Source organism: Talpa occidentalis, unplaced genomic scaffold, assembly GCF_014898055.3.
Source record: "Talpa occidentalis isolate TD23 unplaced genomic scaffold, MPIMG_talOcc4v2.1 talOcc4.11, whole genome shotgun sequence".
NCBI classification, from domain to species: Eukaryota; Metazoa; Chordata; class Mammalia; order Eulipotyphla; family Talpidae; genus Talpa; species Talpa occidentalis.
The window spans coordinates 59,282,192-59,303,733 of NW_023601104.1; the positions used below are offsets into that span (position 1 = coordinate 59,282,192).

The following is a 21,542-nucleotide window of genomic DNA, read 5'->3' on the forward strand; positions in this document are numbered from 1 at the left end:
TGCTGTTTGTGAAGGGGCAATGTAGCAATACCTGTGAGTAATGCAGTGGCAGATCTTCTGTGAGAAATTAAAAGTGAAAAGAAAGCTTTCCTTTCCTTGAAGGAGGGTACTGGGTGGACTAACTCCTGCTGGGAACTCTACTTCTCTTCCCCAAAACTCAACCCTTTTCTCCCCAGACAACCTTTCTTAAACTCCCTACTCTGGCATGGAACAAGCCATGGGAATAAGAAGGAATTGGCTGGAAAGAAATCGTCTGCTTGTTCATTGCAATTGAAAGTTTTCTTTCAATGGTTCTGGTTCCAGGGAAGGGAGCTGAAGATTAATTCCTGGAGTCAGCCCCAATCGGAGGGCGGCAGCCTGGCTTCTGGTGGCTACAGCGACAGGTAGGAAAAGAATGGTTGTTATTACCTTTTGTTTTTCATAACATGTAATTTGAAGGCAAATTTCATGTTAAATGTCAATATTTTAGACACATTAGGGACACCAAAGGATTTAAATAATATGATTTCTGTTCATAAATCACTCTGGACTAACTAATGAGAGGGATTAGTCCTCCTGTTGGAGAACTGGTCCCATGATTTTTTGGAGGGGTGGGAGATGCGTGAACCCAAATCCAATCCAATGTAATGGCCTGTGCTGTCAGGACCAGGAATACATTCCTGTCTTGATGAATTAGAGAACGTCTGTGCTTTCTGGATTCTCACTTCTTGTGTGCATGTACATATGTGTCCCATACTCCAGACACACAGTCCCCTCTGTTAGGAACATAACAAAACCACAGATGATGATCTGACCAGAAGACAGGTCCCCTTGGATGCATTGTTTTATTCTACGTTTTCAGGAGCCCATCAATTGTCTTCTTTTAAAACACCACCATATGTTTTCTAAAAGAAAGTCATTAGGAGCCTGAGAAATACTGAGAAGATGTCATTTACATTAATACCAGTTACATACTTACACTCTGGGTCACAAAAGGAGACTTTTTTGTATTTCGGGGTCATGCACCTCTTTTATAAGGGATGTAACTGTAAAACTAGACAAGAGACCATAAAGTGAATATGATGAGCTGTTACAGGGTTTGTCTTAACCAGATCCCAAGTCTTATAAAAGCAAAATATGATGCATGTGTGATAAGAGGAAGTAATAAAGGGAATATGGAAAAAGTACAAAATGGAAGTTTTATGAAAAAATGTTAGGTCTGATTTATAAAAGCAAAATAAGTTTGTGAGTCAGCAACCAGAGAATCGATTCTGAGAAAGTATTTGTGATTGCGTCATTACATCACTTTGTAAAATGACCAAAAATCGAGGTTACTTATTGTTTGCAATTGTGTGTGTGTGTGTGTGTGTGTGTGTGTGTGTGTGAGAGAGAGAGAGAGAGAGAGAGAGAGAGAGAGAATGTTTCTGATATATTCTGTTATAGACTGGGTATAGTGAAATGCACTCCATTAGCTACTTATTATTCAAGTACTAATCAACGCTTTCTGCGTCCAGGTTCTATACAATATCCTGACTACATTATATATGCGTATATGTATATGATATATGTTATATACATTATGTTATATATCACGTGTATTTCACTAATTTTCCTTTCAGTAACCTTTATCTCTTACTTGTGTGGCCAACAAAGAGACAGCTACAGAGTTTTAGTCCCATGACTGTAGTACTGGAACAGGACTTTCGTGTACTGACTGCCTAGAAAAATATATGTAGTCTTCCAGTTGGAAATGACACCCTTCCTTAAAATCCAGTTCTCTGAGGCCAAGAAAGAGAACACTTTGAATTGGGTCCTATTTGAGATCACCCAGTGTCCTGGGGGAGGGAAGCACTTGTCCTGGACTGCAAACCTGGCCTAGAGCCCTGTAGACTATAAGCCAGGGGCAGCGCCTTCTTTGCTCTGTTCTCCCCCAAAACCCTGTGGGTATGGCGTGGGTGAGGGTAAGGGGAACCACTTCCGCTTTGGAGGACTCTGCTCTTGGTAACTTCCAGGGGACCTTCTTCATTTGGCATCTGGTGTGAATGGCCTCTGGGCCTCAGCAATCAGGACTGAACTTCCTTGCAACTAGCTCAGGGCTCTCCCTGCCTCACTGCCGCCTCTCCTGATCCGAGGCAGATCCAGAGCCAAGGTTGATAAATATAAATATCGGTCTCATTACCAGCACATGCTCTTCCTTTTCACTTTTTCCCTACAGCTGCTTCTTCTCTTGGCTGCTATAAATAACATTATTCTCCACTCTGGAAAATGTCTGAGATTATCATCAATGGTCCCTTAGCTATATATCCTTCTGGTGGGAAATGTTACCATGTGTGAAATGACAAAGCAGGGACTAAATATAGATAATGACAACAGAACAAGGATAATAATAGCACGTAAATTTATGAACTCTGTGCTAGGCACTGTGCTGAGGGCTGCACATACATGGTACAGTTATTCTTTATAACCACTTATGATATGGAGGCTACTTGTATCCCATTACACAGACAAAGAATTTGAGACTTGAGACTTTAGTCATTTGCCTGCTGCTTGGGGACTCAGATCTACGTGCCCAGCTCCAAAGCATTCAAAGCATTCAACTGCAGCCTGTAATGAGAGGGATGCAAGTTCATCTTGAATGTTGGCTAAGAAAAGACAGTGCAGACCCATGAGGAGGGTGCTTAACAGATGCCTTTCTGGAAAGATCTTCCAGAGACCACCAGGGAGACCAAAGCACTCACTCTGCTGCCTGTGGCTTCTTTCTACAAGTGGCCTGTCATACCTCTCTTTGAGTTCTGGCAACTGACATTTATCTTGGTCATTGTTTACAAACAAGTCCATGCTTCCTGTTCTGTCCTTGCTATTTGGGGCGGGCTTTAATTCTAAAGGAGCATATGTTCTACTTTCAGTTTGCTGATGTTTTTTTGAGACAGACTCTAACATGGAGGGAAAGTCCATACCTGTTATTTTCCTGTGCTTGACTTCCAGCTAGTATGTTCCCCAGAACCTGTCCAGTTCCAAGAATGTTCTCCTTTACAGAAAGTCTCTATTTTGTCATCTTCTACTCCCACTACCAGACCTGTTTGAATATTCTCAGGAGGAGTTTGAGAAGTCTGTAGATTATTACCCTGGGTATTTACAAGTCACATCATGGGCTCATTTCTGATGGCTACGCTCATTCCTTGAGCCAACCTCTTCCTTTTTTCAACCTAGAGCGAAACTCTTCTATAATATGAATCTTGTCTCATAAGACTAGGGATCATAAGGAAGGGGTGAGATCAATCTCCACACCAATACCATTGGATGGCCCTTTTGTTAACTGGAACAATGCATCAAGACCCCATCCTATTAGACTTCTCACTATTTTTGTTATGTGACTTAGAAGTGAAGTAGTGAAGTATCACCTTCTTTGAAATTTGGTCTGTGTATTTCCAATTTCAAAGTGTTTCTCCTGTTTTGCATTATATTTCAAGAGAATGAAAGAGCATAGTTTATGTCTCTCATTCCATGCTGCCTCCATGAGTTGCCTTGATTATTAATCCATTCTTAGTGGAAGAGTGTGTGGAAGACAGTTTATTTCATTTCATTTTTACAACCCTGGGATTTAGGTATGTGATTGATTTGGTGGGTGAGGAAGGAGACCAAAACACAGAGGGTGCCTTTAGCGGTCATGGAAATCAGCACCTATTAAAGCTTGGAAATTTTCTAATCATCTCAAAGACAGTGGAATTCCTCAGAAAATGATGTTTACATGAAAAAAATTTAACCCACAAGATCCTAATCCAGAGTAATCAATTTATATCACTTTAGACTTTCCAAACGTTGATTTTAGCAATATGTGTACACTGACATATGTCCTACTCTATGTCCTTCACAAAATTTTATTTCATACACACAGATCAAGGTCCATCCATGAAATGACATAGTTGTTACTTATGCTCATATAGTTTTCTGCCCTGTTACTTAGGCCAACTCCTCGTTACTATGCATTCAAGATGGTCCAAAGAATTCAACCCTCTGGCTAGATTCTTGGTTCCATTTTTTAAAATGTCTTTTCTTTGTGGAAATAAATAACCTATGTTTGCAGCTAAGTAGTTTTCTAGCCCTGCTTCCTGACTGTAGACAATTTTTTATCTTTTTTAAATTGTTGTCCCAATCTTATAGAACTCCTTTAAAACTTTACAGGTTTTCTCTGAATCTCATTGTTCACTCCCCTAAACAAATGGACTCCAACATTTCTTTTAGAACAAGCCTCTGTCTACACCACTGCTATCCAATAAAAAGATAACACAAGCCATAAATGTGAACCACATATGTATTTTTCAAAATCCTAAGAACCACAATTTAAATAATGGGAAAAATAAATAGGTGAAAGTAATTTTGTAATATATTTTGTTTAACCTAATTTATCTAAAATACTATTATTTCAATGTATAATCAATATAAAAATTATTAATAAGATATTTTACTTGTTTCATACTAAGTTTTTAAAATTCAGTTTGTATTTTACTCTTACAGTACATCTCCATTCCAAATGGCCGCATTTCAAGTGTCTAAGAACTACATTGGTTAGTGGTTAGTGGTTCAAGTGTCTAAGAACTACATTGGTTAGCTCTCCATATTGGAGAGCTCAGCTCCAGATGACTAGAAGCTATTTTGAATTAGGCTTCGTGAATTTTACAATTTTTTGATCCAGTTGAGAGCGTCTACTCAGAAATTTCTAAAGTTTCTTTTTAAAGAGGAATTAATTAAGGGTCTTACACCCACATCCTTAGTTAATTTTTACCTTGAGACCATGTCTTACTTTGAAAATCCTTTGCTAGCAGGAGAGAATGGAAATGAAGAATAGCTTTACTTTCAAAGCAAATCTTGGACACTCTTATTTCCTTCAAATTCTGTTTGCAAACGAAATGGTTCCTGCTTAACTCCTCCCTCTCTCTTCTTAAACCTTATTATGCAAAGCAAAATAAAAACTCCATTGGTATCTTTAACATTCTACTGACAACCTTTTAAGCCAGACCCACATATTTATTTATTAGAAACATATTTTTACATTGTAAATTACTACAGGTGAAAGCTTGCCAGATTGGTTCAGCAATATAGGTTGCCTTTTTTCTAGTCACTAGGAACAATTTCTTACTGCCCTTCCAGTCTGCACACCATCTGGTCCCCAAACCAGCACCACATGTTTTAACCACTCATTAGGGCAGCACCCTACTCACCAATTTCTGTTTAGTTGTTCACTGCAGAATAACAAATATTTCCTAAACTTAGTGACACAAAACAACAATTTATTATTTCTCATGATCCTGTGAGAGTCTACTTTCATTGCTAGTACTATCTGGGTTTATTTTTGCAGCTACCGTCAGCCAAAAGACCACTGAGGGGAGTCTCCCATGTGCTCTTTCATCCTTAAAGAAACTAGATTTTCTCTTGTGGTGGCAGGAGTGTTCTAAAAGTAAAGACTTGAACTTGCTGGTGCTACCAAGCCTCCATTAATCTCACATTTGCTGATCCCGTTGGCCAAAGTAAACACAGAATTAGTCTCTGAGTCAATATGGGAGGAAGCTACACCAGGGCAGAGTCCCGGAAGGCAAGATTTGCTCAGGAATAACGAGTGTAAAATCTACCACACTATCTCATATAGGTATTTTGTGGATTGCATGAGGTGATTTATTCATGAAGCATTTCTAACACAGTGCTATTGGCCTGAATTTGCCTACTAAAGCCCCCCAGGCAAATACTAGACTGTGGTTCCAAGATTGCTTTCGTGTTTGGAAAGATCCATGCATGATTGCTGTAGTAACAGTGTAACAAGGAGCAAAGAGGTGCAGATGGGGCTGTTTTCTAGGCAAAGGTGTGACTTGCAGTTTTCAACACAGTTCCCACACAGAGAGGCCTGCACCGCACCTGGTAGGAGATAGTGTTCCATAAACACAAGCTTGGTGAAGATTCTTTCTTCCCAAGAGGAACCTTGTCCTTCCTTAGCAGACATGTTGATTCTCAGCAATGACAACTTACTCTGGAGCTTCTTTGTAATGTGAAAAGTGGTCACCAGGTCACAGGGATAGGTATGGTATTTTTCCTTTTGTGTTTTTATTTTTATAGGTCTATGGTTTTGATGGAATGTTAAATTTCTTCTTAGAAGAATTTCAGCTAACATTTACTTTGCCTTTGCTATGTGTTAGAAATTATATAGAAGTTTCAACTATGTTACCTCAGTTAGACCTCAAAAAATTCCATTGCACGTGAGGAAATGAAGCCCAGAGAAATTAGTTAACAGCCCAAGGTCACACAGCAAAAAGGAGATGGAGGCAGGCCTGCGCCCAAGCAGCCTTCCTAATCACTGTCCCGTGGTTGTCTACATACAAGGAAGGAAGGAGAGGCAGTGAAAGTCGGGGGAAACTAGGCAGGGCAACGTCCAGACTCTGTGCCTATTCTTTTCGAGTGTTTGGTCTTTTAGACTGACCATGTAAACTGTTCTTCTAGATCCCTCGCTTTGCTCTGATGACCAGCTTTCCCTTCCGGGGCAGAGTGGAGGGATGTGTGTGTGTTTTCTAGCTGCTTTCTTTTGAGTCTTATGTCTAAAGTGAGCTTGTTAAACTGAAAATAGTATGATATGCCATGAAATGGTGGTGCTGTGGTCTTGGGAGTTGGTCTCAGAGTGCTATGTTGAGGGGATCTCAGCAGAGCTCCAGCCACACTGCTGGGGAACACACAGGCCCAGAAGAAAACAGGCCCCCTGATTCTGCTGCTGTGAGGGATGCCAAACTTGCAGGGTGAGAAAAAGAAGCAGCTCACATTCACAGTCATGCCTTTAAAAATCTGCCCAAATGTTGCTGGCGTTTGTGCTTTTTTAAAGCTTTTTAAAGCTACCTGTTTTGGCAAATGTTGGGGAAAAGTTACAGATATAAACTAAGGTAGAAATTGTATAATATAGTGTTCCTGTAGAGAGAGAAGTTTTGAATGAGGCAAGATCTGAGCTACTTAACTGTAGATTAGTTTTTATTTGAGGATAATGAGTGTATTTTCAGTTAACAGCAGAAAATAATCTATGAAGTTAAAGAAACACAGAGACCATAGAAAATGCTGCATGTACACAGGTGGGAATGAGACACACACCCGAGTTGGAAGTCCATACAGTAAGTATGAACTGAGCTGTTTCTAGATTAATTTCTATTGGAACTGTCAACAGTCTCAAAAGTGTTGGCCTAAATTAGAGAACCATGTTGAGCTTTGATACTTCAGGGATTTTTTTTGGCCATGAATCTTCCTTATAGGAAACCTGCCAGATTATTAGGGTGGCTTGTTATTAAGGAAGCTGGTGCACCAGAGAGCTTTCCTTTTTCTCCCTCATAGTATTATTTCCTCTTCGCAGAAACCCTCACAATCTGGGTGTATATTCACGCTATATACCAAATAAGAGATTGGAAACAGAAATTCAGAATCTCCCAATGCCCTGATCCCTTCTGCCTTGTTCCTTTTCCTTCATAAACACCTTCCTGGAGGTGTTTGTATAATTCCAAATGAACATCTTTTGACTTTTCCAGCAGGACCCAATTGAGAGTGTTAAATACTATCTAGCTTGTGTCACCTCAATTCCAGAGGAGACATTCATTCGCACATTCTGCATTATTTGTTCCCTGGCTGAGCACGTGGGATCAGGACACATTCTCCATGCTGTGTTTCTGCCACTCAGATTCCTAGTGCATTTGGCTGTATCCATATTTGTACAGGGGAAAAGCAGCCTATGGAAGTGATACCATGGAGCAAAGGATTGTTTTGAATTAAATTATCTTCTTTCTAGTCTAGTGTTTATGACTGAAAGAATTGAGGTTTTGTTTGCTGGTTGGTTTTGGGAAACAGGGTGCTTTTGTGGCCAACTCCTTCCTGAGGTACGTGGAATGGAATGTGACTGGGAGCAGAGTGTGTGCTTGTGAGTTCCTGTCTGCCCTTGTGGGTCCAGCTGGAGTTGTTACCAGATAACAGCAGGCAGCTCTGATTTGACACACTGGAGAAAGAGGGTTTGAAGGGAGCCAATGAGAAAAGTAGAAGGATTAAAAGAATTATGAGCAATACCTGGTCAGGGCATAGTAAGTTTTCCTGCTCTGGAGACAACAGGAATGTCAACTACTGAAAAATGAAACTGAGAACTAACACAATCACTTTCCTATCCCAGCACAACTCTCAAAAGCACTTTTTGTCTTTCTAGATAAAAATTTATTGAGATGCAGAAGAGAACAGTGTAGGCAAAAATTACCCAGGTTTGTTTTACAATCTTTCTATTTGAATTTAGACAGAAGCTGTCTGTCCTTTTAATTGAGCTGTTCAAATCATAGCTAAGAAGTCAGCCAGCCAATGGCACAGTGCCACACCCCTTCCTCTTCCTGGGCCCTTAGGCTTAAAACTGGCTCCAGGCGGCAGGTCTTGGGTTGTGTCTCTGTCTAAAGCAAACTTGAGCTATAAATCACCCCTCCAGCGACTGTCAGCACCTTTTTGTTTCAGATCTCCAGCAGGCAAGCAGAGCCCCCTACCCAAAGGCTGGGTTTGGATAGTGATTTTGATGTGATTTGAGAGAGCTCAGAAAGGCTTTTTGTCCCCCAAATATCTCTCCACCAATTAGCTACACCATAAAGGAGTCATTTTTTTGTGTTAAACTCGATCTTTTAAAAAAGCTTATTTTTAATACCATAAGATAGCTTATTTTTCCAATCTTTATATAAACTGGTTAATTAAATCTGTTCTCTCTCATAGCAAACTATGAGAGATGGCCACCTCTGAGAGATGGGAATGGCTCCCAGGTTAGGGGCTTCTAGAATACAGGCTATCAGGCCTGACTGGAGGGAAGGGAAGGGCTCTTGGCCATCAGTGTGTGGACTCTAAGTGCCAGTGACTCCCAAATCTGTACCCACAGCCTACAACCTCTTTCCAAGGTCCCAAATCCATGTTACTATTTCCATCTATTTTGTATCTATCCATCTTAAAGCCTGGGAGGCAACTTAAGTATGGTATGTTCAAAACTGAATCTATTTTTTTTTTTATCCCAACACATTTCTCCTCTGCTTTAAGTCTTCTTGAGCAGCTTCCCTACTTCTGTCCAGTGGCCAGTCCTGAACATTTTGTCTAATGCATTTCTCTGTCCCACATGCTTACTATACCTGACTTTTTTCTAACTCTCAACTTCTTCACACAGACTTTTGCAAGTCTTTTCTTCATTGGTCTTCCTGCCTCCATCTCTCTCTCTCCTCACTTCCTCCTTCACAACATGATCAAAATTAACTTTCTGAACACAATTCTGATCACCACTCTCACCCAAAAACCCTTCAGAGGTAGAAACACATTATTTACTATTATCAGACCAGAAAACATTAAAAAGACTTACTATGTCCAATTTTGATGGTGCGGAATGAAAATGAGGGTTTTTATTTGCTTCTGGAAAGAAGAAATGTTGATAGAGATGTGCTGTAGGGACATTTTAGCCAGATGGGCCAAAACCCTTTAAGAGCTGACAAGATTTGACCCAGTAATTCCATTTTGAAGAATTCATCTTAAAGGAATGATCTGCAGGATTCAGAGATATTTATATAAATACGATCATTTCTATCAACAACATCCTAATGACATCTGAAATATCTACAGGAAATTAATTAAATAAACCACATTAAATCAAAGCACATTTTTAAAATCCTGGGTTATGAAGCAGTCATTAAAATGATAAAATGGATCTACACTTACTAACATGAAGGATAGTATTTGTGATATACTGTCAAGTGAAGAGTCAGTTATAAAAATATATATACACTGTAATCTCACTTCAAAATATCGCATTAAAAAATCATCAGGAAGGTGTAGTATCATGTTAACTGTGCTACCTCCCAGTTGGTATTCTTTACATTTTTCTGTGTCTTCTGAGTTCTTTGAAATGATCAGAAAGGAGTCCCATAAACATGTGCATGCAAATGCACACACACCCCTAGTAAGGCTATTGCTTTAAGGGAGAGACCAAAGAAAGCAGCAAGTCAGTTTCCCTTGTCCACCAGTTCCCAGCCTCATGTCAGCCTCAGGGCAACCTGGCTGGGGGAAATTTGAGGTATTTAATGTCAAGAGAGGCAAGTGTGCCCCACACCTTTTCTATTAGTGTCCAAGCTTGTCAAGAATCCATTTGAGATCTGGGGGTCTGGGGGGCTAAATCAGTCACTCTGAATAATTTATGACCACAGACCTTCTCAGAATTCTACTATAGGGGAGAATCCTTTTTAAAAGTCTCCCTATTGGGACCCAGGCAGATCTAGCTGAGCAAAAACCTAGCAGGAAGCTGCCAGTAGCTTTGGAAACTGCAGAATGATCCTACCACCACCCCTAGCCCCCCCATCCACTCCCAGCCCCATCTCTTCTCTCCACAGCACATTTTAGTTCACAGAGTGCCTGCTGGTTTCCAATTCAATTAGACATATTCCAGAGTGAGGGTTTGTTGAAAAAAACCACCCAGGGGAAGCTGGAAGGGGTGACTCGGCATTGCTGTGTTGACAATACTGAAGGCAGGATTCAGAGAATGTGGCAGCAGTCCTTGTCTCTGGATCATTCCCCAAATCTACACTGCAATAGCTCGGTCAAACCCCTGGGCCAAGCAGGAAGCAGGGAGACACTACTTTCATGGTGCTGGAAAGTGGGGTGACTCTGCCTTCTGAGCTGCCCTATGCACCTCTCACCCTTTGCCACTCCTGTCCCTATTTTGTGACCACTCAGACTCTATCTTGGACCCTGGACTCAGCTATTCCTCTCTGCAGCCTCTCAGCCTTCCCTGTAGCTGTTTCAGTGGCCAGAAGACCTGAGCGGCGAGGTGGACCTTAGAGCGCCCAGCCCGCTCCATACTCCTAGCTCTATCACCCGCTGGGTGACCCCAGTCGGCTGGGCCTGGAGCTACCCCTCATCCTTCCCCACCTCCTGTCTCTCCCTTCCCGTGGCTGCCCAGACTCATCAATCTGGAGGCCTCAGAGTCCGGCACTGGCAGCAGCTTAGCCAGAGTCTGTCCCCAGAGCAAATTGTCTGGGAGCTCTGCCAACTTCTGAAGAAAATCTGCCTTGTGAACAGGGGAAGAAGCCTCTTTTATACTTTCTGCTAATCATGTTATTCACATAAGAGAGCTCTGAATGTTTCCTTCCTTTCCCACAAGTCCTCATCCTCAAGCCCCTGCTTGTCCGGGAGCCTTGAGGAGACAAGAGCAAAGAAGTGATCAGGTGGTGAGTGATGGCCCAAACTATGAGAAGAAAAGAATAAAATAAATGTTCTAAAAATGGTTCCATTTTTCAAAAGGCTAAGGGTATTTTACCAAACACATTTTGTCAGAATAGAAAGGAAGAGATGATGTAGCTTTGACTGGAACGTTCATTACAGTCCATTAGAAGAATTCTCCCCCTTCACAAAACAAATAGTAGTATGAGTTATGTCTTAAAAAGCAAACTATAATTAACGTCTCTTGCCTACAAGGTTGATTTCTCTGTGATGTTTGTGTGATTTGAGTTTCTCTGCCTCAACTTGTCCTTTCCCTGTTGGCCTTCCTCTTTTTCCCTCCCCATTTCTTCTACTAGGTCTTTTCCTCTTTCCTTCCCAGGATTTCTGATCTTAAAAGTAAAAAAAAAAAAGGCTTAAGGATGGCTATGAAAGAATGAGAATTTATGTTTAAAAATCATATTAAAAAACTCAAGGTTAAATGAGGGGCATCCTTCAAGTAATGAGTTCAGGAAATTAGGCGCTCAATATCACTGTCCACCACTCTCCAAAATGTTTATGTGAAGCCTCATTTGGAATTGCCTTTGGGGGTGGTTTACCAGTCTCCCAAGAAAAATTAATCTCAATAACTTCATTTCGTTCCCTCTTGATTGGGTTCCTTCTCCAGCAGATTTAGCTCTAAATGACAAATTCTAAAGGAAAAAATAAATCACTCTAGAAGGACCAAGATTTGCTATCAATAGCAGTACACATGTGTGTGTATATTTCAAATAAGTTCTAAGGTCATTTCTGACAGACACCACCAAAATCATTTTGTGAAAACTGAGCAGTGCTGTCGTCAGGCATGATACCAAAGCTGCCATTTTGGAAGAGAGTGTTTCTGTTGGAGGAATCAGTCAGAGAAGTTGGATGTTGCGCATGTTTCATCAGACTTGTGGCTATGCAGGGAAATTGCTGTGCTGTGCCCTGTGCACTGACATTTACTGAGTGCGTCCTGTGAGTGCAGGGCTGTGTGCTAATCTCATTTAATTCTCCGGCAACCCTATGAGAAAATTGAGGCTGTGAGAGGCAGACCTGACCTAGGTCACACAGCCAAGGAATTCTGCTGATTCCAGGGCCCAGATTACTAACTCACCAACCTGAGGCAGGTCACTTATTTTCTTTGTGCTGCTATCACATCCGGTTGTTTAGTGCATCAAATAAGATACCTGAAAAGCACACTGTAACCTGCTTGACATTAAACAAATGAGAGTTTGTGCTTTTCTTTGTGTAATTGCCTTTCCTTAACTCTCAGCATTCCCATCACACACACACACACACACACACACACACACACACACACTCTCTCTCTCTCTCTCTTTCTCTCTCACACTCCCCTCCTCCCTACCCAGAACTCATTTCTCTTTTTCCTAGGATATTATTAATGATCTCTAAAAGAAATGCAAGTATATTTTAATACTACAGATTTTTGCTCTAGCCAGTGCCTGCCTTTGTAGATGATTATGACTTGCCTCATAAGAGATCCCTGTAGAAACATTTATCATGAGCAAACAACAAGCAGCTTACATTATTTTCTTTGTAAACCTTATAAGAAATCTCACTGCATACACATGTTATATCATGTGTTCACCGGCTCCCTCAAATATGGCTGGTAATTACTCTTCTCATCTAGAACTTGGAAATCTGCCTTTCCCTTAGGAATTGTACTGCCACCACTAATAGTAATGGGACCATCTTTGCTGTCTTCTTTAGTTTCTCCATTTTCCCATAGGCCTTGTGGCAACAATATTACCTCCCTCTTTTCTGTGTGCACCATCTTCTGTGCTTGGGATCCTCTTGAGACATTGTCTGAATTGTCTGTCTTTTACTTTACTTATTTGTATTTTGGCTTTCCACAGCCCAAGTTAAGCCTGGATGGCTGATGACAAAGCCTGTTAACCTAGCTGTTTTATTTACCTGCAGCTCTGTCTCTAGATCCCCTAACTTGACCCTCTACTTTCTACTCACACCCAGGTTGCTATTTCTAGTTAAGCATATTAAATGAGAAGCTGATGTTCCTCAAGCAGAATACAAGCAAGGCTGGATTTTAGACTCACTAGCAAGTGTTGGTCTTGGTAACAATTTTTTGGTTATAACCTTGGTGGTAGTTTTAGTGCCAACTTCCCAAATAAAGGGATTGTGACTGACTTAGATAAGATGACATCACACAGGCCAGTGGCCATGAAGTAACAGGAAGAGGAAGGAAATTCTGATAGTATGAATAGCAGCTTTGATCTTAAAAATTCTTCAGGGTTACATGATATCTTGGAATAATCAATTTCAAACTACGAGGATGTGCTCTTCTTATATGGAAACGTGAATACCTTCATTGGTTGTAGAACAACAACCACTTGACAGGTCGTCAGTGCTTATAGTAGGGCAATGTGAGAGAGTAGAGAACCATTATGCCACCTTTTATAGATGGAAAAACAGAAAGAAGCTAAATGTCTTGGGAGGGAAAAGATAGACTAAAATTTATGATTATATAGCAGTTCTTAAAATTAAAAGATAAATTCTATATATATATATATGATTTTTCCTTTGTACTTCACATTTATACATGCATAGGAATCACTTTATCTCTCTTCAGTGTGGTACTAGAATTGCATCTATGTTTTGCCTCTGTGATAAGCTCAGTCAGTGAAGTCTAGCCATGTTGTCCTTCAAGTTCCTCATCCTTAAGGGGTTGGCTTGGAGCTGGGGGTGGTGGAGAGATAATAACTAAGCATACTAAGGTGCTGTGGCAAGTTAATTAATATTTAAAAAGCACTTGGAGATCTTCAGATGAAAGGTGCTCAACCAAAGAACAGTTATCATATGATCCCTCCCACGTTTCTGCTCCAGATTTTTGGACCAAATTGAAAGGCATTAACCTAGAGTCTGGGAGGCCCCGCCACTAGAATTATGATGAAGAGTGTAGACATTAAGCTTGTCACCCCTTGTGCAGAGTGATGGTTTATTTTGGATTGCAGAAATGCTGCTGCAAATCACTGTGTCCCTAGGAGACAGTGTCATCTCATCCATCAAGCCTGCCACTGGGGAATTTTCTGCCTCAGCAACTCCTTGTCCTTAAAACTGGCCCACGCAAAGAAGTTACAACCTCCTTCTGATAGTTAATATAATGTTTCTTTTCTTTTTTTTTTTTTTTTTTTTTTTTTTTTTGAGAGAGATAGATAAAAAGGGCTAAGGTCTTCAGGATGTAGCAGAAATGAGTGGGTTCTAGTAACTGTGGAGGAGAGAAACTGGGAGAAAGAACAGCCTGTATGTTCCCCCCACCCTTTGTCCCTTATTTCTGGAAACCATCCATCTCTGGTTATAAGTCTGGAGTCATTACCAGAAAAAAAGCAAGGATTGGGGCCCAGGGGTGAGACATCTATAGCTGGAGTTGAGAAGGCGTTTCTCTTTGCTGCCACAGTCTTTCCTGGGACTGGCCAAGACAGCACAAACAACCAAAACCTTGAGGCTCTCTTCCCCAGCTGGGAGCTGGTGTGTAAAGGAAAAGAGGTTATTCAAGGACAGATGGGAGGCTTTCCCTCTGCACTTTCTCAAAATCAGAAATGTCTAGTCCAATTCAACCCCAACAGACACAATGCAGTGGGGGAGGGTGTGGATCTCTATGCCAGACTTTCCCAAAGTGTCCCCATGGGGCCACCTGCATCTCAATCACCTGAAGAAATCTGGGGGCCCAGGACTCTGTATACTAACAAGCTTCTCAGGGTTTTTTTTTTTTTCTTTTTTCAAAATTTTTAAAAAAATTTATTTTATTTTACATATTTTTTACATAATTTTTCATTTTTGCACAATGTATGCAATTTCATCTTGGTTATATTCCCCATACAATTCCCACCCCTCTTATTTTGACCCTAATCCCTCTTCTCCTCCTCCCTCCCCCAGTAGTGTGTCTCTGCTTTATAGTTGCTTGTTGATTTTGATTTTTACTTTACTGTAATTAGTCTTTTTCTCAGGGCTTTTTGAACTGGTACAATCCCCTGACCAACTTCTAGTTGAAAGCAATCTTGACTGAAAGTTCAGTTCCAGTGGCCAAAGCAGGCTGGATGTTCTGATACCCTGAGAAGTGGGGAGCCATCCCCATCAGCTTAGCATGTTAGGAAGCTGCCACCTCTTTTGAAAAACTATCATGCAAACTAGTAATAAGAGAACACCGAGGAACTATTTTCTTCGCCATTCCTCTCAGCCAAGTTCATGATTCTGTCAACTATTCAGCACTTGGCAAGAATACACAGTGCCTGGTCTTCCTTGGTAATGGCTGCCTTGACTTTGCAAAGTAAAGTCTGGCTAGAGGAGGTTCAGGTGAACATTCTTATGTTCCACGGGACCCTGGTCACTTAATCAGTGTTCTTAACTACTTTCTGAATCTGTATATTTTTTTTAATTTATTTTTAATTTTTAATTTATTTTTGACTGAGGTAACATCAGGTTACGAGTATGAGCACCATAGTGCACCCACCACCAACTCGCCATATTCCACTCAACAGGCCATTGTGTCTGTCTCCCTTTTGGTCTTTCCCCTCCCCTGCTACTTCCCTATTTGGTTTCTCAGTTCTATAGTATCTGTATTTTTTTTTTTTTTTAAGATTTTTATTATACAAGAACCAGGATACAGGCCAGATGCGCGGGAGGGTGAGAGGATTCACCAGAGACAGAGGGGGAACAGAACAGGCAGACTGACGAAATACATTGCTGAGGGGCGCAGCAGGTGAGATAGGAGAGTTCTGCCACACCATGTGGGATTCTCGCCGACCAGCCGGGATTGAACCCGCACTGCAGAGGCTGCAGACAGCTTCACAGTGCGGTGCTCAACTGCCTGCGCCACCAGCGAGGCCCCTAGAATCTGTATTTTTAAACAAAGGAGAATTTATCATTAAAAATTCTCTAAATAACTCAGAGTCAGGTCTGAGCACCAGTTAGTCACAACAATTTCTTCTTTCATGGAGGCCCTGGCCTACCTGGGCCCTGGCCTACCTGAAGTTCTGTAACATTGCCCTTTTGTTCATCCCTGTTGTGATCATTTATTCACATCTGGAACCTGGCATCTGCTCAGTTGCACCTGTCTCTCCCTTTCAACCCTGATTGGAGGCAAGAGATACTCAACTTCTCTCATGTCCTATGTGAGGAAAGCTGGGCTGGTAGAGCACTTCCCAGCTGTGGAATATCAGGGCAGTCACACTGTTAGGGGGGAAAAGGATGTCCTAAAGCTAATTCCATACAGACTTTTTGGACTCCACCCCCACTCCAGGCCAAAGCCAAAGACACTGGGAACTCCAAATCCCATCACCACCAAAGGGAAGGTGGCTGGGACCTGAGGGTGGGGTTAAGCAGCCAGGTTGGTATAAAGCCAGACACGTGGGCTTTGGAGGGGTCCCCCATTTTGGCTCTCCACCAGCTCGCAGCGTCAGGCCCGCTCTGAGAGTGCTTTTTGGGTTTCCAGGTCGTCGGATCAGGTAGGACGCATTAAAGACTTTATTTCCCTATTTTCTCCCTGAGTTGTACATTTTCCTTATTTCCTTTTCCCTTGTAAATAAACCTTCTATTAACCTTTTTTGTATGCCTGTAGTGGAGTATTAATAAGTCCCTTTTAAGCGCGCAGGTGAGGACCCACAGACAGGCAACCCGTTCAGTATTGGAGCTGCCCTATAACAACACCACCCCTCTCAGCCTGATTCTAGGCATGAGATGGCCCTGATTCTAGGCATGAGAGGGTGTTTACCTTGCCAGGATTCAATTAGACAATGTATGCCAGACCTTCTACCATGTACCTGGCATATGGAAAGTGTCCATAAGGTTTAATGTCACTGTGGACTGGCATCCACTCTGGGCCCTTGGATTCCCTCCCCAACCCACCTCTCCCTATTCATTCAGCCCTGAGTGCAACCTGTACAGACAAAAAACTCCCAAGCAGAATACTCCCAAAGGGAATAGTTCTCAAAGCTCTCCCCATACCCTGGCACATTCTTCAAACATGGTCCCTGTTAATAGTTTTTAAGATAATACATTAATAAGAGCAGTTACAAAGACAACGTTGATAAGAGAGGCAACAACATGAGATGTATGACAGGTGTGGCAGGGAATCCTCTCTACTGCTTTTTTTAATCTTGTTTATGCTCTGATCAACCAAGAACTTTCACATCTACTCTGAGTCCCTGGCCCCTGGCTCAACCATCGCTGTATCCTACAATCTTGTTAATGCCTCTTTTCCTCGATTACACTACAAGAGAAAGAGAAGCACACCTCATTCCCCCTCCTTCAGTCCCTGACCTCAATGGTCCAGTTCTGAGAATGCAGCTCTGCCTTCTGGTTCCAAATTCCAAGGCACTCCATGTCTCCCTTGTTCCCATAACTAGGATCGTAGCTCTGCCTTTGTGCCTGTTTCTGAGAGCTGGTTCTGGGGCCTACCTTGGTGCCTTTCTACCACTGAGACCTGCCTACCTCTAATTAATCCCCTTACCCAGTAGCAGGGTCCCTATTCTCCCTATTTAGATGCACCACTGCCTCAGTGAACTTTAACATATCTGTTGCCAAATTCCCCATGACTGGACTCCACCAACCTCTTAGGCCCCCACTACGAACTGTGCTACCCATTAGTTGAAACTGTATGTGAAATTATGCATACTGCCTAGACAATGTCTTGAGGTGCAGAGCCTCCCCCATCCCCTGGGCCAACTCCCTACCTTGTGTCTTGTCCCTTAATAACAAATTTGCTCCTCCTCGCTGCAAGGTCATTGTTGCATCCAGCTCTTGTCAGGATACCTGCTGTTTGGAATAGGCAGCCAATGGTGCAGAGAGATTGTTGTCTGGAGACAGAGACCCAGTTGCTACTTAGGTTTCCAAGGCGACCCATCCACTGGCTACTTGAATAGCTGTAGTGACAAAAACCATCAGAGAGGCTGAATTTTTACTGATAGCATAAAATCTCTTTACCTAAGAGCCTAGCCAATAAAGTTTAAATCAGAAGAAAAGCCAGCTGCTAATACAAATGGAACATGAGAAGCTTTAGAAAAGCAGAGCTTTAAGTATTAGGAGGCTGAGATGCTGCTAAGTAGCTGCTATTGTAATGCAAAGGGATTGCTAGCTGGGAGGGCACTTTCTAAACCTCTAGGAGGTTCCTGTTTTGATCACCAGTCATAAATATCAGGGTTGGCTGCTGCAGGTCTTAACTTTATCCCCTAGCCCTGTGTCCAGTTAGGATGGATGAGGAAGGGAAGTTCCTTCATGAAGTATGTGGGAAACTGGAAGTTTCTCTCCTGCCAAAGATTTGGTCAACCTTGAATCCCTTCCTCTCAGGACTAAACTCAGGTGTTATGTATCCCAAGGCACTCTCTTAAAAAGCAAAATCTGTTTCACTTAATTGAATAATAGATTCTCCATGTGCTGGGACTGGTTTTTAGGTTAGCACTTTGTCATCCAGGCAATCGGACATAAATCAGGTCCATTTGCATTGGGGGCCAGTAGGAGGAAAGAGTGCAGGCATGCATCAATTCAGGTGTTCATGGGAAAACAGCGATGGGGTAGAGGCTTCAGGGATAAGCCAGGAGCCAGGGCAGTCAGAAGCCAACACTCAAACAAAATGGCATCTCCAGATGCCTTCAGAATGGATCAGAAAGAGGACATGTGTGGTATGTGTGTGTCTTTGAGAGTGGGATGAATGGGGTGAAATATTGGCTTCCATTTGTCCAAATTCACAAACTTCCAGATTCTTCAATTCTGGCATCTAAAAAAAAAAAGAGAACGTGCTTGAGCTTCACAAAATACAGGCAAAATGGACTGATTCTTGGTTTCAGATAAATATGAAAAACTGTGGGCTTAGAACTCTGTGTATTTATTTTTGTTATGGCACTTAGAATAAAGTGTTCCAAATTTAACATTTAAAAAGGAACAAAGTAACCCATTATGCAAATGGTATTATGGGATGGAGAGTCCCTGGGCAAAGAAAGATAAATGTATTTATAATTGTGTTTTAATCTTCTCTACTGGAAACAATTCCTTGTCTATTTTAATATGATGCCAATCTTTGAGTCAAGAGATGGTGATTACAGTCTAGCTTGGTCATGATAGCTATTAATTGCCTTAACTATAAAGGATCTTGTAATTTTGCCTCCAAATTGTAATGTCATTTATAATTCTCTTTGTCATTACGGATAGCTATTGTATTATAAAAGACTGTTGTTGCATACTTTAATTATTATTTTTGTTATGAAAAATGCCCAAAATTTGAAACTGGGAAATAACAGAGACAGTTGAGGAAACAACCTGTAATTGATATACTCCTCACTCTCAATTACATTTTCCAATGGTTTATTTATAAGAGCTGACCAATCTGGCTTGAGTGTTTCTATATATGCGAGGACATATCGCTCCCCTGAGGAGTTTGCTGGCAGTCAGAGTAGGAGCAGTAATGAGTTTTCCAATTCAGACCAGCTGGAATCAAGGTTCCAAGCACTTTATTCTGTGCAAAGAATGCACTACTTGTCACATAGATATAAAAATTTTTTTTTTTTTTGGGTTTTTAACACATTTATTGAAAAGAATATCTGCATATTTATTCATATTTTTTCTTTTAATACTTATTTAGCCAGGTTTTATGCTGTTTTCCCATTTTATATGAGGAAATGCTCTGTGCAGCCTGGTACAGTACAATTTGGTTTTCAGTCTGGTGCTTCAAATGTCATATATATGAGTCTTCAGCCAGACATATTTGGCTATGATTGATAATTCTAGTCAATCATTTCTTTTTTTTTCATTTTCAAAGAGATCATTTAAGATAAAACATAGTTGCAATTCTTTTGTTTAATCAAAGTAATGTTAGTCAACAACACTCTAAGTTCAGGTGTAGTTCACACATCAGTAACTGTACTTGTCACACAATTCCATTAATGTCGAGTCATCATCACCATCAATTAGCCTTACTACTCCCTTCCTTTGGACCACTGTGATTCAGAATAAGGGCTTGTTTTTGCACCTTGTTCATTGCTATTTTCTTTTTATCCTACAAATAAGTGAAATTTTGCACTACTTGTCACATAGATATAAAAATTCTTAATGAAGCATTAATAGAGAGCTGCTTAGCCTCCGTGTTGTTATTATAGAGGCCAATAAGAATATAGATAGATAACTGCTTGGAAAAGAGAGTAAATTGCATTTTTCTCAGTCCTGGCTCTCAACTGTGGTTGAGGATGATAGAATCTCAAATTTTGGTCAATTACCCAGCCTGATCCTGAAAAAAGTTGAGTTTTCCCTCCTCGGGACTCAGTTACGCAACCTACAATGACATCATTGTCGTTGAGGTCGAGGCAAACATGCTTCATCTTTTGCAAAGCAATGGCCTGAATTGTAATCCTGCCAGAAGATTAACATCAAGCCATGAGATTTCAGAGTCACAGCCAGTCTTGCCACTGAAGACTAAACTCCCACATCAGCCAGCTTTGTAGTTAGTCCGGGTGTGATTGCGTGCAGATAGTGCTGCCTCACTTTGCCCATGGGCCACTGAAACAGGAGTGATGAGTAGCTCTGTGGTCCTTCCTCCCAAGTTCCCAACTACCAAGCCCTGCTGTTACTCCAAACATACTAAGACAATGAAAATCTTGAGTGAACGTGTCTAAGCTAAGGAGTTCTTCCTAGACATATATAACATAAAAAAGTTAAGGAAATTAAGTTAAGAAATACTCATCTTTGCATGTTTCTGTTAACACCTTATAAATTAGGCTTTATAGAGCAAAAGGAATTTGAGGGTTCGCAGAGACATGGCTTGCCAAGGTGCTCAACCCCACATGAAACATTCTGTCAAAGCTTTATTTGAAAATGGAGTTTTCTTTAATGCTATTCAGAGGGTACCATTGATATGCACTCTCTGAGAATTGATCTCATGGCACAACAAAGGGAACTAATACTTACCTGGTCAGGGAGATACCATGATCACAAAGGTGGATTTCCCAGGAAAAGCTCATCCATTCCACTCTGAATTTGCTGACACCTGAGATTTCCCCAAATGTGGAAGACTCAACTGCATAATTTGTGGTAGAGCGAAACTGTGTTTATGATATTCCCTGATAAAAAATAAAATAAAAAACCAGGGGAAAAGAGAAATGTTGGCTTTGATGCATACTACCTCCATGCACGCTATTAGTAAGAGGGTTGACAGCCCAAGGCCCCAGAAAAGAATGTTAGGGTCCAACTAGTTTATTTTGCTTTTAAGTAGCTCTAAAATTTTGGGCAAGACACATTCACAAAACCTTATTTCCTGTTCTATAATGATAAATTTACTAATATTCCCTGTGGCTATC

The 21,542-nt window shown here is 41.2% G+C and overlaps 1 non-coding gene across 1 annotated transcript; it reads left to right on the forward strand.

The window, feature by feature from the left end:
• Window positions 1–21,145: 21,145 nt before the first annotated feature.
• LOC119239681 (U1 spliceosomal RNA) lies at window positions 21,146–21,308 on the forward strand. Its single transcript, XR_005123956.1, has one exon. It is a non-coding gene; the product is annotated as a U1 spliceosomal RNA (small nuclear RNA).
• Window positions 21,309–21,542: the final 234 nt, after the last annotated feature.